The 15,080-nt window shown below is 34.6% G+C and overlaps 1 protein-coding gene across 3 annotated transcripts in view; it reads left to right on the top strand.

Moving 5' to 3' along the window:
- Positions 1-15,080, top strand: part of LOC129745985 (dual specificity tyrosine-phosphorylation-regulated kinase 2) — a 437,758-nt gene that overhangs the window by 62,863 nt on the left and 359,815 nt on the right. The window lies entirely within an intron of this gene.

The raw sequence follows: 15,080 nt of genomic DNA, 5'->3' as shown, positions 1-15,080 counted from the left end.
AAGGTGAACAATTACATCCAAGTATCCATTTTACTGATGCCACGTGAAAAGTAAACTTGCAACGAAAATGGGCGCCAAAACTTCCTATAGAGAGATGGATGAACAACAGTAAGCCTTGATTGTTTTTGGCGCCTTCCTACTCTGGGTGATTCGAATGAAAAAAAAAATGGAAATTGGGTGCCATGACTTTTATTTGATACGAATAAAAACTAAAAATTAATTTTCAAATTCCACAAAAACATTGCGTGTTCGCACATTTCTGTATGGTCTGTCTCTCTCTCTGTTTTATATATATATAGATTAGAAGTTCTCAAACTTTATTCTTACACAAAATTTAAATATTTAGAGCGATCTAAAATTAAATTAGATTCAAATTCATCATTCGAAATTCATATTTCAATTCAGATTCACAATACAGATTAAAAATAAATATTTGAAAAAATGAATTAATTAATCCAACGATACATAATTGAAATAAAAGATTCATGAATAATTGCTCTAATACTAAGCTTATAAAATTCTGATCTGGAATTAAGATACGGAAATCGTATTTTTGTATATTTCAGAAATCGTATAGAAATTCGGAAACAGATTCAAAGTTCAATTTTTGAATTCAGGTTCAGAATTCAGATTCAAAATTTAGGAAAAGATTTAACTTCTGAATGAGTTTTTCAATGAACCTAAAATAGTTGAGGATTTCAAGAGAACATGAACTTGAAAATTTGTTTGTCAATATTCAAATTTTAAATTTTTTAATCCGAATAAGTTTTTACACAAAATTTGGCTGAAAATCAAAGATAAAAAGTTGAATTTGAGTTAATTTCCAATTTTAATGCAGTAAATCCCAAATTAATTTAAAAAAAATCATCCACAGGATTTTCATTAGGGAGTTGATGCTTTCAACTAGTTACGATTTAGTACAAAAACTATTAATGAAAACTTCAAAAGCGGAAAAATATTTAGTAACAAATATATTTTTTTTTCATTCGTGCGTTGTTGGGCAAAAAATCAAAGGTAAAAATCATTTATATTTTGTACACATCGTATTTTTATCGGATTAGTATGAAGTTCTTCTTTTTTCGCTGTAAGAGCGTGATTCGAGCGTAGATTCAATGTTTATAGGATAAAAAGTAAAAAATTTTTTAACACTAATCTATTTTTCTTTATATAGGCTTTTAACCTACCTTGATATGGGCATTCAGAACTTATCTATTATTCCAATATCTTATCATTTACAACTATGCCAAAGGCTTCAATTTGTTGAATTTCCGATTTCCAGATGAATAAGAAAGAAAAACCATTAAAATTTTTGTTCACAGAAACTATTTTAATGCATTCAAATACATTTAGCAATTTCAAACCATTTTTTTTCATTTAATGTTTTTACCCAAATTAAAAAATTCAAAATTCTAATTTAAAATATTTAAAAAAAAGTATTTTGGCTTAAATTTCTTATTAAGCGGTTTCAATCTTCTAGACAGCATACATTATTAAAGAAGTAAAATTTTGTAAGAAAATTTATGACATTTTTTCAATTATTCTGATTGTTGAAATAGTGTATAATGTTTCATAATACTAAATTAGGCTAAATAATAAAAAAAAAACAAATATAAATAATTGATTTTAATGTAGTAGAGGGGACCCCGGGAATTCCCGGAAAATGGGTCATCGGATTTCCCGATTTCCGGAAACGTTAAAATATCCGGGAACTGAACACTCTATATTCTGTTGTATTTTTTTAGATTCTTTGTCTGAAATCTTCATGTTACGTCCCAACAGTCACAAGTGAAACATTTATTCTACTATCGGTGTAGCTCACATCAAGTCATTGATATTTAAATGAAAAGAGTTTTATTATCTATCTTAATTTTTTCTAATCTAGATATTTTTGGGTGGAGAAGAGTTATTAAATGAACAGTGAATTGAATTTTGCATTTAACAGCTTTAATCAGCATTCTTATTTTCGATTAGTTGATTGATCGCGCGATGAATTAACAAATATTGTTTGAATTATTGTTTTAAAACTCCTTTTAAAGTGTTGTCAGAATGAATAAAGATTTTTATTTGTAAATTTCAGCTTTTTCAATAAAACGTTTCATACAGATTTGAAGGTCTTTGAGGGTTACCTTAGAGCTAATAATATTTTTGTGAAATATTGCAGCGCTTAAGAAACTACACCACTAGAATCGGTATGAAATTGGTTTTCTGGTGAATATAAATTTATAACAGAAATCTTGGGTTATTCTACTCAAAATGTTGAATTTATGTGCAAGGAAACAAGAGAGGTACATATATTGGTTTTAGTCATAAGTGTCAAATTGACACTCAAGGGACCTTAACAGGTAAAAATGAGAACCTGCTATACTAACCTGATATAAGGACAAAAAATCAAAACTTGAAATAATTCTTCAAATGATTTGAATCATTCACTTTTTTTTTCATAATATAATGGCTTTTGCTTTATCTTGATCTTATTGCTTTCAATGTATTTTTTTTTGTTATATCAGTCAAACATGTTTACAAGTGTCATTTACTCTTCAGGGATGAAAACAGTAAACAACTCGCTGTTTTAAGCTCTGTTTTCATTTGAACGACCAGCCATGACTCGCACTCCCTGTACTCCCAGTCCTATTTTTGAACTTCTCTGTCCAAAATTCACAATGGGTGAAACTACTTTTTTTTCAATTATACATTTCTGGTGCAATTCAACCCTAAATTTTAAATTGGTCTTCATTGTTTTTCATTTAGAGTTCAAATAAATTTTTCTACTTGAAATCAAACAAAAGTATGTATGTTCTGAACCACTGTACTAAAGTCATCAGAAAAGCATCTCACTTACCTCCTGTCTCATCCAAGTCTTCCACATGTTTATCTGTAGGTAATCATCGACTTGACATGGGCAACGATTTCTCGACTCAAATCTGCCAAGCAAAAGAGTAACGAAAGCGTTAAGACTGATGTCTTTTCCTGAACCAGGGCAAGGTCTTGGCTGAACGCATCGTCGCCTAGCGTCGCCTCTTCTTGACTAAACCTCCTCCAAGTACACCCACTTCCCCTAAACAAAAGTCGCTTCTGCTGTCTCTCGGTGATGTGAACGGTGAACCGATGAGGAGATTCGTTCTTGGTAGAAGTCATTGTCATCTACCTTCTAGGTGGAGAACTGTCTGCCTGGTTGGCGTGTCTATAAATTTAGAATAACGACACGCGGAGAAATTATCTCCTTTTTTTTAATCTTCATCTAGGTTTCGGAATCTTTCTCGGCTGACTGAAGCCCTTGGCTTGAGATTGCGGGATGAACCGGTTTAACGCCCACGCTACAAAAAGCGTGGAGACCAAATTTTTATCTTGATATTCAACCTCTTCATATACTGAACCCTTGAAGACGTCATTGTCTGTGAACGAGAATGGAAATTAGAAAGTCCTCAGTTTTAAATTTTTATTGAAAAAATGCGTTATCATCAATAAACTGAATTCGGATAAAAGACAGCTAATTTCATTTAAGGTCAAATATTCCTTATTTAGGTTCAGAAAACAAAATTAACATCATTTTCTCAGGATTTAAGTGAAATTTTAATCTTCTTAAACGCATGGAAACATTCAAATGCAATGCTTAGCAAAACTATACAACTGTTATAATTTTTATATTCGTGATTAGTTTATATTCTCTGGAATGTTAGTCCAAAAATGATAATGAATAATTGAGAAGCTTTAAATCCACCGTACCAAAAGAGCAACAGAAAACTTTATCTACGTTCGCTGCCATTTCTCAACATTGCAATCTTCGCCTTACCGGCAGATTAAAAGTTATCCATAGGTTGCAGCAAAAGTATAACTTTCATTTCGGTTTTCTATTTGCTTTCCGGTAATACCCGCTACATATTGCTTCCGATTCGTTTGCTTATACTGGCAAATCCTCACGTTTTGCACCTCGTTCTACAAAGTTTATCGTTCCGGTTTTCCTGTGTTTCAACAAGCGTTCTTAGAAACTCGTCGTACCCTGATGAAAAATTCATCCTTGCGAAAATATAGAAACCCTTAGCTATGTGAAATGCCTCCTTAAGAATACCAAAGAAATGTCCAGTTGTTAACTCGTTCTATTTGCTTTCTGTTTCATTCATAGGTAATTCAACCGGATACTGCATCGATTGAGATAGAAACTTACACGTATGTTCGATGACATTGTCACCTTTGTTTGAAAGTTATTTGCAAGGTAAGATGTTTGTTTATCTACAATATTCTACTGTATAGGTACAAATACCTCGGTGCTTTCCAAAATGCCTAAAGGAGCTAAAGTCCCGATAGACACAACGAAATCCTTCTGGGGGGATGAACATAAATAAGAATAAAATTGATGTGCGTATTTTATAGGCTGTCAAAAAGGCGGAAACAACTAGCCCCACGCTTTTGTGGGTATATTTTACGAGCAATATGTGCTGTTCATATACGCACATCCGAGTACCATTTGCAGACAAATGCTCGTATATGTGTCGAAAATCGTTGTCCCAAAGTTCAGGCTGTTAAATTTGAAAGTAACAGCTGGAAAATTGTCATGTTTAATCTATTCAAGATGTTTTTGTTGGTCGTAGATAATTTAGACCAATTCAAACAAGATTTATAGCACAGTGCTAGAATATCATCAAGAATATGGGAGCGATTGACTCAAGCTATAGAGTTATGACAACTAGCATCTTACAAATGTTATAACAGACACATCAGGTACATAAAATTAGCTCTCGCATCATCTCTGTTATGATCAAAACCCAAGAAGAAGAAAAATGCTGTGAAGCACTTTGTTCCCTCATGAAATATTCCTTATGAAGTCCTAACCAGTTCTTGCTACCAGACGCTTAAATTGAGCGCAATACGAAGTCTGTCTAAAGTCCTAGCAGAGCGACTTGAATAAACAAAATTCCCATATAAAGCTTAGTTCTTTTAGAAATGGGACAGTTACGAATGCGTGTATCTCAAAAACCTTTCGTTTGATCTAAAAACTTTCTATTAAGGAAATGAAGGTAATCTTATGATAATTCATGAAAAAATTTGAAAAAAAATATTTATCGTTTTTTTGTAAGAATAAATTCTACTTTAATCTTGGTACCTCCCATCGGCTAGCGCACACTTTTTTCAGTCATGATATTGATCATTTATTCAAACTAATACTTCGTCTAATCTGTATTTTAGGTGGCTACATTCTCTTCCTTTAATTTCCGCTACTTTTTGGACCAATACTTCTCTTTTAAAAGAAACTGAGGGCAATTTTGTGGATACAGATGTTTCAAAATTAACAAATTTGATTATTTTTGAGCCACTTTTTTAGCGTTTTTATTGGAATTTCTGCTGGCAAAATCTGGTAATAACGAAGTAAAACCATCATGAGATTAAACTTAAAGTATAATCGGTTAGTATAGATCGTAGTTTTCGAATGGTACATAAAAGATTAATCTTTTTAGGCTTTTAAAAACAGCGAAAATCATAGTTTTCGTTTTGAATATTGTTATTTCTTTCCACAGTAGCAGAATTTTGGCTAATCATGATATTTTATACAAAATAACCAGCAAATACATACTTTAATATACTCGGGACCTTGCCACGAGCAGACATGGTATAGGATTCAAACGCTGGAATTTGTTTAGAAAAGGGTATTTCATAAGTTTTGTTGTGCATCAGAAATCCTCTGTCCCATAGCCTCGGAACCGGCTATACAGCTTATGAGCTCTGGAACTAGCAAAAATTTAGTGTTTGAGGTGTGGTTTGAATGACTCATCAACAGGTAACACTTTCAGCTTTTCGGAGAAAAAAAATTGGAAATTTCAGTGATCTACCCTTAGTTTTTCGCTTTTTGAAAATTAAAAATTCTGGTATGAGACTTGACTTCCCTGATGACCCTTAACCGTAGTTGCCGATCATCTACATCACTCCCAATGCTTGATTTAAACTTTGTGAACATTTTTGACAGTGTTTGCATACTTTTCCACCACTCACACACAGTAATTCTTTGAATAATCAACGGTTTTGTCAGCTAACAATTTGATAATGATTGTTTTTGAAGGAAACTGTGCAAAATTATTTTTTTCTTTTTCTCTTGCATCGTAAATATCTCAAAAACGCGTAAATTTTTAAATTTCAAAAAAAAGAGGTCGGATAGTATTTTTACAGGCAGCAAAATGCTGTCAAAATTTTGAATATCCGATTACTAGTAAACGAGCTATTAGCAAAACAAAGTGTCCCATTTCTAAAAGAACTAAGCTTTATGACGAGCTGATACACATAGCTTTCAAAAAGTTTTAACTTAGTCTCAACGTAAAGATTCTTCGAGGCTAACCAGCTCAATGCTATAAACTTTTTGAATGAGTAGTGGAAATTATGTGGATATACAGTGAATTCTTTTTTAAAACGATCTTATGATAAAGGGTGATACGGTCAAAATTTGGTCAATATCAACTTGAAGTATTTATTTCAATTTTGCATTTAAAAAACCTAAACACCCCTCATTTTGAAGGTTTGTGTGTGTAGAATGTTGCTCCTATTTTATTTTGGAATTCACTCTTCAGTTGTCAAACTGCCGTCCACGTTTGTCGACAGCCAGGAAGTCGGGATCGGGGGAAAATCGAAAACCGGAAGCCGCTGAGACGGCAAAGAGAGTTGCCGGTAGTTTCAAGTGAAACCCTAACCTCTCTCTCCGAGATGCCGCAAATAAGCTGGGTGTATTGTCTACAATCGTGCATCGAGCCAAAAAACGAGCCGGACTATCGACTTACTAGAAGGTAGTGACTCCAAATCGCGATGATAAACAAAATACGACGGCCAAAGCGCGATCCCGGAGGCTGTACACGACGATGCTGACGAAGTTTGACTGCGTAGTAATGGACGACGAAACCTACGTCAAAGCCTACTAAAAGCAGCTTCCTGGAAAGGAGTTTTATATGGCAAAGGGAAGGGGAAAGGTAGCAGATATTTTCAAGCACATGAAACTGTCAAAGTTCGCGACGAAATATCTGGTTTGGCAAGCCATCTGAACCTGTGGCTTGAAAAGCAGCATTTTCATAGCTTCCGGGACTGTCAACCATGAAATTTACGTGAAAGAGTGTTTGAATAAACGTCTGCTGCCTTTCTTGAAGAAACACGGTTGTTCCGTACTGTTTTGGCCGGATTTGGCATCTTGCCATTACGGTAAAAAGGCCATGGAGTGGTACGCCGCCAACAACGTGCAGGTGGTTCCCAAGGACAAGAACCGTCCCAACACGCCAGAGCTCCGCCCAGTTGAGAAAAACTGGGCTATTGTCAAGCGGAACCTAAAGAAGACCAAAAAACAGCTAAGGACGAGCAGCAATCCAAGGCAAACTGGCTTTCTGCGGCGAAGAAGGTGGACAAGGTGGCTGTACAAAATCTGATGGCAGGGGTTAAGCGTAAGGCCCGGCAATTCGAATTTGGAAAAGCGGAAGCCTAACTGAATATTTTTCCTGAATTCTATAGTAATTAAACTTGAAAAAGAAATTTAATTTGATTTTTTAAATAAACGATTTCACCGATTTACACGCGTTTTCCCTTGACCAAATTTTGACCGTATCACCCTTTACACAGTTTCGTTTTAAAATATTTTCTTAAAATAAGACGATTTTCTTAATGTCAACGTCAAACATAGATCATTGACATTCCCGCTTTTTTCCAAACCACTTTTAGGTAATCAATTGATTTGAAGGTAGCTTCATGACAAAATCATGGACCGGAATGGCCAGTGTAGGTTCCGGAACAACCGTAGCTGAAAACAATGTCGAAAACAAATCTTTGAGCTTCCCGATCTTTCAAATCACCTCCATTTTTTGCAGATAATCATTGTTAACTAAGTCTGAAATTAAAATATCTGAAAACTGTTTTCTACGTTTGAAAGCCTATGAATAGAGTTTCAAATAAGCTTAATTTGGTTTGAAATTGAAGATTTTTTTAAATTACTTAAAATGTAGTTTTAAAGTTTTAAAATATCTGTTTTTTGAAGACTCACAAACAAATACCTCTCCTGATAAAATGATATTATTTAGAAGCAAATGGGTTGTTTAAAATGAAAGTTTAACTTTTTTCCTTGGTACAGGTATAGTTTGAGAGTTATTTTTATTGTCATTCTATGATAAATTTTAAATATTCCAAAAAAAAAGGACAATTTCTACGAGTAAGCTTGTATAGAACAAAAAACTAAAAAAACCCTATCAAATGGTTAAGTTTGAATATAAAAATAACATAGAAACAGTGAAAGAACCTAGGGAATTGCATGAAGGTAAAATTTTTGAGGTCAAAAGAAAATTGAGAAATGTTTATAATTATTGCCCCTAAATTTATGCAGCAGCACTGTCCATCTTTTAAGAATATTTGTTTTTTAAAGAAAATGTTGAAAAATTAAATTGAGTTCAAACAAAAAAATAACGTTACTGATGTTTTAAGCGTTTTGTGCTAATTGGCATCAAAACACTTGTTTTAAAGATGTTGAGATACGTTAAAACCATAGTGCTCAAAGTTACCCCAAAACATGAAATCAACATTTGGTTACAGTCACTAATGTCGTTTGAATACTCTGCTATCAATGATCATGCTTTATACTTCTTACCTCAGTAAGTATTTTAAAACTTTTTAGTGTTACAAAAAAGCAACCTCTTCCAAAATATTTGAAAATCAATTAAAAAAGTGATCAATGCTCCCTCAGTTTACGGTACATTTAGGAAAACTTTTTCCTAAAAAATTGAGAGTTAGCCAACATGGCATTAAAAGTTCATGTTATACTCTAACGATTCACATATTGGAATATTTTTTTAATAAATTATTTGTTCGTGTCAGAAACATTCTAAAATTGTAAAAAAAAAGATCTTGATGTCACATTTCATAAATCAAATCAAAGTTCACATAGCAATGTATTATCGAACGATAAATGATTCTACGATTTTTTAAGACCCATCTTTTCTTCGTTTGGGGAGATAAGAAGAGGGGAGGGGTCTCCCATACAAACATTTGCATAGCTAGAGAACCAATCGAGTAATTGAAACCAAATCTGCCATGGAAGTACATATGTTTTTTCCCAAGTTTTAAAAGCCCTCCTCCTCGCCAATAGGAAGACTGAACGGGGGAGAGAGACTTCCATACAATATTTTTAGATTCTCGCAAACTATTCAAATGGAATTAAATGGAACAGAGCAGGATTTAGGAGTACAAAAACTTTTTCTTAAATCAGGATACTTCCTTTTTTGCACTTTAGCCATAGGAAGAGTGAGCGGGAGCATACAGTTATTTTAAAATATCTACATTTGACTTCCCCAAATTCGTATGGGAAATTTCCAGCTTGTGAAATGTTATGCGCTGCAGGCTAAAATTGATCCTAGGCCTAGTACTAGATCTTATGCAAAATTTAGGCCAAATTGGATCACGGCAAGGGGTCGCTCAACGAGCCTATAGTTTGTATGGGATTTTGGGACATTTTTTTTCGGGAGGAACATGAAAATCCACATTTTCATATGTGATGAAAGAAATTAGAGAAACATGAACTATCAAAGAACGAAAGAACATAAGCCGTAAATATCATGAAAATTTCGAAAAAGATACAACGGCTCACCGACAGGACTTGAACCTGCAATCTCCGCTTCGGTACAACGGCGCGTTAGCCAATTCCACCACGGTGAACGTGATGGAACCGGCGAACACGAGCAATCGAGCTCTGCCGATCAACTGCTGAACCTTCTATCGAAACACCATGTATATCCCGCATGTGATCTTTCCCTCTATTGATCTCTCTTGTTTCTCTAACCCCACCCATCGACTCGGGATTTAAGCCGAACGAGCACATGGTCGATTGCTTCGGGTTTGCCGCAACTTACGGTCAGATGAAGAAGCAATCAGTGCCGCTCAAGGTTCCGAGCAGACCAGTTACACAGGGAGGTGTTGCTCTGTTGAAATCAATACTGATGTTATGAAATCGCTTGGTACATCTTTGTACCTGAAAATGATCACATTTTCATATGTGATGAAAGAAATTAGAGAAACATGAACTATCAAAGAACGAAAGAACATAAGCCGTAAATATCATGAAAATTTCGATGGGTGGGGTTAGAGAAACAAGAGAGATCAATAGAGGGAAAGAACACATGCGGGATATACATGGTGTTTCGATAGAAGGTTCAGCAGTTGATCGGCAGAGCTCGATTGCTCGTGTTCGCCGGTTCCATCACGTTCACCGTGGTGGAATTGGCTAACGCGCCGTTGTACCGAAGCGGAGATTGCAGGTTCAAGTCCTGTCGGTGAGCCGTTGTATCTTTTTCGAAATTTTCATGATATTTACGGCTTATGTTCTTTCGTTCTTTGATAGTTCATGTTTCTCTAATTTCTTTCATCACATATGAAAATGTGATCATTTTCAGGTACAAAGATGTACCAAGCGATTTCATAACATCAGTATTGATTTCAACAGAGCAACACCTCCCTGTGTAACTGGTCTGCTCGGAACCTTGAGCGGCACTGATTGCTTCTTCATCTGACCGTAAGTTGCGGCAAACCCGAAGCAATCGACCATGTGCTCGTTCGGCTTAAATCCCGAGTCGATGGGTGGGGTTAGAGAAACAAGAGAGATCAATAGAGGGAAAGATCACATGCGGGATATACATGGTGTTTCGATAGAAGGTTCAGCAGTTGATCGGCAGAGCTCGATTGCTCGTGTTCGCCGGTTCCATCACGTTCACCGTGGTGGAATTGGCTAACGCGCCGTTGTACCGAAGCGGAGATTGCAGGTTCAAGTCCTGTCGGTGAGCCGTTGTATCTTTTTCGAAATTTTCATGATATTTACGGCTTATGTTCTTTCGTTCTTTGATAGTTCATGTTTCTCTAATTTCTTTCATCACATATGAAAATGTGATCATTTTCAGGTACAAAGATGTACCAAGCGATTTCATAACATCAGTATTGATTTCAACAGAGCAACACCTCCCTGTGTAACTGGTCTGCTCGGAACCTTGAGCGGCACTGATTGCTTCTTCATCTGACCGTAAGTTGCGGCAAACCCGAAGCAATCGACCATGTGCTCGTTCGGCTTAAATCCCGAGTCGATGGGTGGGGTTAGAGAAACAAGAGAGATCAATAGAGGGAAAGATCACATGCGGGATATACATGGTGTTTCGATAGAAGGTTCAGCAGTTGATCGGCAGAGCTCGATTGCTCGTGTTCGCCGGTTCCATCACGTTCACCGTGGTGGAATTGGCTAACGCGCCGTTGTACCGAAGCGGAGATTGCAGGTTCAAGTCCTGTCGGTGAGCCGTTGTATCTTTTTCGAAATTTTCATGATATTTACGGCTTATGTTCTTTCGTTCTTTGATAGTTCATGTTTCTCTAATTTCTTTCATCACATATGAAAATGTGATCATTTTCAGGTACAAAGATGTACCAAGCGATTTCATAACATCAGTATTGATTTCAACAGAGCAACACCTCCCTGTGTAACTGGTCTGCTCGGAACCTTGAGCGGCACTGATTGCTTCTTCATCTGACCGTAAGTTGCGGCAAACCCGAAGCAATCGACCATGTGCTCGTTCGGCTTAAATCCCGAGTCGATGGGTGGGGTTAGAGAAACAAGAGAGATCAATAGAGGGAAAGATCACATGCGGGATATACATGGTGTTTCGATAGAAGGTTCAGCAGTTGATCGGCAGAGCTCGATTGCTCGTGTTCGCCGGTTCCATCACGTTCACCGTGGTGGAATTGGCTAACGCGCCGTTGTACCGAAGCGGAGATTGCAGGTTCAAGTCCTGTCGGTGAGCCGTTGTATCTTTTTCGAAATTTTCATGATATTTACGGCTTATGTTCTTTCGTTCTTTGATAGTTCATGTTTCTCTAATTTCTTTCATCACATATGAAAATGTGATCATTTTCAGGTACAAAGATGTACCAAGCGATTTCATAACATCAGTATTGATGAAAATCCAGTTTTTCCTTAATAACTTTGATCCCTTTCGGCCGATTTCTTTTGAAAATGATTTTTCTTAAAACCTAAACTATGACAAATATTTCATCTGAAGATTGCATTTCAATTCGACTTATGATAAAAAAAGTTATTAGACTTCAAAAATGGGGTAACTTTTTAAGGGTGAATTCATCACTGTTAAAGCTGAGTCAAAATGCTCGAAGCAGTGTCTCTCATTAATAGTGATGAATATCACCCTGAAAAAAGTTATCCCATTTTTGAAGTCTTATGACTTTTTTTATCTTTATTCAGGTGCAGACCATACGTTTTCTCATCTTTGAACTGAATTTCAAAATCTTTCATTGTCAAAGATACTGTGAATTTAGTAAAGCAACTCAAAATTTCTCTTTTCTTTACGAGAAAAGCTTTATCTTTTTTTCCAGTCATTGTATTTAATTTTTTCAAGCGTTACTTGGATATTTGAACTAAGTTGTGTGGAAATTATATGAAAAAATATCAACCGAGAGCGAAATGGGGGCTTGCCAAAGTTGGAAGAGAGTGCGCAGCTTCACACGATATCATTCTTTTTTGAACGCAACTATAAATGTTTTTTCATTCTTCCTTAAAAGAAATAGGGAACAGGAAGAAGACCCCCTTACATTTGTATTGTATAACTCGGAAACTTATCGAGCAAATGGAGCAAATGTAGGATTGTGATATGTAACGTTATTTGTTTACAAAATCTTTTGCGAAATTTGTTTTCGAAAATTGTTGGCACATCGTGTCCCCTCCCCTTATTGGAGGCAAGTAAAAACTATTTCTTAGTTCAAGTTTCGATGCCTTTGGACTCAAAGTAGTATAAATGCATATCATCTCATTTCAAGAAACCACGCTTAAAAGATTTTTTCGAAAAATTACATTTTTCTTTCGATCGTAAAAGTATGACAATAAAATTTCAAAAATCTGATAAATCACCAAATCGTTCTTCATTATCAATGAAAATCTATTATTTTTGCATTTATACAGCTTTGGCTCAAAGCGTCTCATTGTAAACAAATGTTTCATCATGGTTAAAAAATCATTTCAGAAAATCGTATCTTCTTTGTATTGCAATTCTTATTTCAAGTTGCAGTCATTTTAATGGGTTAACTACACAAAAAACACACGACGTATTACTGGGACACGACACTTAATGTTCTTACTAACGTAAAAAAGGAACTAAAATGACCTTTTCGTGTATTCAAGTTGCAGCTCTCTATGAAAATATATCGAAACTTGATTTAAAATGATGAATGAATAAATAAAAATTATAATAAAATATAGCAGTTTTTCGATTTTATTACGGCCACAAAAAATTTCACCGTGAATATGGCAAAACCGTGAATATGGCAAAACCGTGAATTGGGCGAAACTAAAAATTAAAGTGGAAAAAGTATTTTTATTGTCTTTAATCAATCATTTATAATGTTTTAAGTAGTGGAAACGTTTTGTATCAATAAATTTTGATCGTAAGATGAAAGTATCAAAGATTACTAAACACAAAGGTTTATTTCAGTTCATATTATATCAATTCGGTAGCCTAATCTAATGAAAGTTAATTATTTAGTTTTTATGGAAATTTAACAGTTGTTATCTCTTATGTCGATTTTAAAAAATGTGTGTTTCTCGAAATTTGCTTTATGGGCAGATAATCGTTTGTTTTTCATATGTAGAAAAACAGAAGTCTTAGTCCTTTTTGTATATTTTAAGGCAAAAGTTCATTTTCATCTTCGGAACTATCCAACCAGACAATACTAAAGGCTGGCCAATCAAGATTGCGCAAATAAACAAATTAAACAAAAAAATCAGAGACACTTATCTCTTTTCAAAACCGCTCATATCTCTTTTCAAATTTACCCTCATCTTCATATAATTTGCCTTACCAAAAAAGTTTATTTTTAAGAGCGGCTAACCAAGAACAAATAACAACACCAGCATTGGCGTGACGTTAAAATACTTATGTCGATTATTACAAGTGTTTTTTTATAATCCAAATAACGATTTTGAACATTATACAGCTAAAGTAAGCAGTTCAATGGCATTTTCATATTATTCAATACACATTTACCATAACATAAACCATAAAAAATATCATTGACAAATAAGCTCTACGCTTTTGAACGAAAATTAAGGTCCTGGAAATGGTTTCGGAATAATTTCTAAAAAAGCGTGATAAAATCGAGCGTGAATTTGGCGAGTATTGATAAAATCGAACAGTGATAAAATCGCAAAACTACTGCAAAATAAGTATATAAACAGATCAAATATAGTACAAGGACCAGAGCCCTTTCATGCTTACCGTCAAAATTTGATGTTTTGATAAGGTTCCACAAAAGTTTTAAAAAACCTTAGGGGAGAGTGGGGATACTTGATCCCCTTTTCTTATTCTCACCATATCTTTTTAGAAAAATTTAGCAACTCGAACTCTTTTACATTTTCTGACAGCGTGTAACTTCAAGTTTCTTTGCTCCTAAAATTAGAACGATACTTGAACCCGTAGGTGAACTAGAAGCATTTTCGTGGGAGTAAAAAAATTGCGATATTTTTGAAGTTAAGGGAGACTTGATCCTTTATTCAGGAAGCCCTTATCCATGGAAAAAATCATACAAAACCCCAAGATAGAATGTTAATTGACTATTTTTAATTTAACAATTAAGGCTTCTTTATAAAAATCTAGCTTCGAATTATGAAGATTTATAGACGTATTTTAAAGAGCTGCAAAATAATACGGAATTTATTGATGTGAAAAAACTTAAAAATGAATAATTGAAGAGTACAAATAACTATTTTAAGCGTTTGATTATTCATAAATTATTTTAACAAAATGCCAAATCCAGCTGACTTTGGACACATATCACGCGCTTGTACGATCTTAAGTGATTTTTCATCCGTTTGCGTTTCAAAAAATTCAAACTTGCCAATAATTTTGATAGTTCAAATCAAACAAAAACAAAGGAAAAAAGAGAAAAGAATTTTTAACATGTTTAATTTAATTTGGAAAATTTCAATAAAATAAAAATATACACTGAAAGCTGTTTTGACCCTCCAAATGGTCGGATTTTTACAAATCAAATATAATTTAGTTGATATTTTTAATGATTTCGTTATTTTAATA

Source organism: Uranotaenia lowii, chromosome 2 (genome assembly GCF_029784155.1).
Source record: "Uranotaenia lowii strain MFRU-FL chromosome 2, ASM2978415v1, whole genome shotgun sequence".
In the NCBI taxonomy this organism is placed as follows: Eukaryota; Metazoa; Arthropoda; class Insecta; order Diptera; family Culicidae; genus Uranotaenia; species Uranotaenia lowii.
This window is presented reverse-complemented; position numbering and strand designations above follow the sequence as displayed.